The sequence below is a fragment of the Danio rerio genome, chromosome 1 (genome assembly GCF_049306965.1).
Source record: "Danio rerio strain Tuebingen ecotype United States chromosome 1, GRCz12tu, whole genome shotgun sequence".
NCBI lineage: Eukaryota > Metazoa > Chordata > Actinopteri > Cypriniformes > Danionidae > Danio > Danio rerio.
In genome coordinates, this window is record NC_133176.1 from 20907501 (window position 1) to 20910527 (window position 3027).

Sequence of the window (3027 nt, forward strand, 5' to 3'; positions counted from 1 at the left end):
GACAGTTTCACAATAACGGTTATAATAAATCAGTGAGTCAGAGCTGTGAATCAGTGTGGACATTTTAAACTGATTAATGAAAACTAAACCATACTCAACAACTGACTTTTTTTTACTTCTTTAGACTCAGGGTTTTCCCCCCAGAATGTTTTAACAGATTGACATAAATGAACTGAGCTCAGCAACTCTACTGACATTCCTGCTTATAAAGCTAAAATCACAGACAAAAGCTAAAACCAAGGTCCTTGGTGATTCATTAGATGCAAGTCAACAAACACTAATTTCAGACTCAAAACACGCAATCAACACAAAATTTATATCAGTGGCTTCTAAAAAGTGTTGAAATCAGCCTATACAAGAAACTGAACATTTAGAACAACACACTGTGATAAAGGAAACAACGCAACAATGTTGTAAATAACATTCAGTTTCTTGCAGGGACTAATGGTTTTACTTCATAATATATTCAGTGTATGGTCAGGAGTCATGGCTATTCTTTTTATTTGTTTGTAAATGTATTTTTCAATGACAAACTCATAAAAGCCATTGATTTTCCATCAGCTTTTTTGAATGAGGAAGGGCCCATTCAGCTCAAAATCTTTCTCAATGTTTTACTGAAGACAAAAAAGCATCACCTTCAGCTTAGATGACTTTTGTGTGAGAAAATTAACAGATAACAAACTTTAATTTCTGAAAGAACTGTTTCTTTAATGTCCGAGACAGAAATTCAATTTAAAATACTCACAATATTCACAAAATGAATGAAAGCGATTTACATACATAAATTCTAAACACAAGTGAATAATCTGTCTTCTGAGATCAGATAAGCAGGTGAATGGAGACAGAAAGAACTGGTTCAAGTCAGAGCCACAGCCAATCAGATTTTAATCACACACACACACACACAAGTGCACACACTACTGGGCCCCTAAAGGTCTGTCGCCAAATAAACATGCCTACACATTTAACAGATGCAGTATTTAGAGTAACAACAGAAAGTCACATGACCAAGGAGACACACACACACACGCGTTGCATACACAAGCACACACAGGTTGTCTTTTCTCAGAGCTATGTCTTCATTTAATTTCTTTGAAACTACATCCCCCACAATGCAAAGCCACAGCGGGTCGGCTGTCAAGACCACTGACCTCTGTACCCCCTACGTGAAAAAACCCATTCATAAGCACACACACACATACATATTGTCCTTATTCTGTTATTTATATAAAACGTAGTTATAATTACAACTAATGACAATGACTAACATATTATATGCGATTATTTAGAATGAAAAACCATTTAAGTGTCTGTGGATCGGATTAAAGGAGGTTTTTGTTTTTCTACCTAGCTCTTTCTGCGGACAAAATTATACCTCTTGTATAACCAAGTAAACACACACACCTACGCAAACTTTTACCTAGTTATCTAGCTATTGTTCTTACCTATAAAGCTAAATAGAATTGCTCTAAGCTAACTCTAAAAGAATGCTTGCTTTCTTAATTAAACTCATTGCTTATGAAATATAGTCATTTTTTTGCATTTAAGAAATCTTTCAGACATCCTCAAAGTTAATATTATGTATCTACAGTACATTTTGAACACAAATGAGTGTAAACACACATCAAATGCGAAGCTAAAACATTTAACAAGGAACTTTCATTCATTATTGGCAGAAAAACAAGACTCTGTAGCTTTAAATTAAATGATTTGCTCAAGAAATGATGATTAATCTTTTAAAGTGAAGCGTGTGTCTTGTCCATTCATGTTGTGCCTTTCCCTTCAAGAAAAAAAAAGTCTACTCACTACCCTTGGTTTTTCTTACACACACTAAAACAGACTTAACTTCTTTTTCATTACTTCTTTTTTCTTTCAGATTGAGCCATCTCTCTGTCAGAAACCCGATTCTCTCACACACACTAAATTATAGCACACCCCCTGAGTGCAGTTACACAACACACACACACACACACACACACACACACACACACACACACAAAAGACCCGCAGAGCAACTTTCAACACAGTTTTCGCAACACAAGGACATTCTAACCTTACAACTGTAGAGAGGAGGGAGGGAAAGAGAGAGAGAGAGAGAGAGAGATGTCAATTTAACTCTATGAAAATAAATAAGGTCAGAGGGGAGAACGTGATCAGTGGACCATCTGTGAGAAGATGACACACTGAGAACAGAAAGAAAAACAGACGAGAGACTGAAGAAGAGGATGATGGAGAAAAAAGTAAAGACGTGCCGGAGTTTGTATGAACTTACCTGCGCCTTTAGTAGCTGTCAAAGAGAATGGACGTGTTGCACTAATCAAAGGTAGAGCAGAGCAGACACGTTCATCTCGCCGCTTCACCCTGTCTACAGTGTTCTTGCAGGTCTCGACAGTCCAGAGTGGTGAAAAACTTTCGTTCTGTTCTTTTGCTCTTTTGGTTTCTGTCTCCAAACTGTTTCACTTCCCCGTCCCTTGCTGTTAGTTCACCCTGCTTCTCTCCTTCACTGATCGAGGAGGAGGTGGAGGGAGGGAAAACGAGGGAGACCGGGCGGAGAGAAAAAAAGAGAGAGAGAGAGAGAAAGAGAGAGAGTAATTAGCGCTAGTCTCTGTACCTGCCTCTCACTGACATAATCTTCACATTCCTCTGCTGTGAGGAAAAAAAATGAGAGAAAAAATATGTAGGAATAACTGAAATCCAGGACCTCAGAAACAAGTGTTTAGCAGAAATGTACATCAAAATATAGGTATATATTCTGAAGGACGCTGTGTGTGTGTGTACGTGTTGCTTAGTGTCTACAACAGTTAGTACCGGGAAATGTTTAGTCTCACATCTTTCTTGCCAGGCTGGTCTGAGCAACCTGTTCCCTTTCTCTGTGTGTGTTTGAGTGTGTGTGTGCCTTAGAAACTTACCAAACCTGAATGCTTCCAGGCTATCGGATTGGAAACGCTATCCTCCCTCAACCTGGAGTCAGGCCAGAGCAGCATTCCACACACACACACACACACACACACACACTTACACATACAC

The 3027-nt window shown here is 38.4% G+C and overlaps 1 protein-coding gene across 6 annotated transcripts in view; it reads right to left on the minus strand.

Annotated features, from left to right (window-relative positions):
* The window catches only part of rbm47 (RNA binding motif protein 47), a 49622-nt gene extending 47117 nt beyond the window's left edge, over positions 1 to 2505 (minus strand). For 3 of the 6 annotated variants that reach the window (XM_073947157.1, XM_005168361.6, XM_005168359.6), the window contains exon 1: positions 2273 to 2502. The gene's annotated coding sequence lies outside the window, so the exon portion shown is untranslated. 6 annotated transcript variants of the gene reach the window in all.
* Positions 2506 to 3027: the final 522 nt, after the last annotated feature.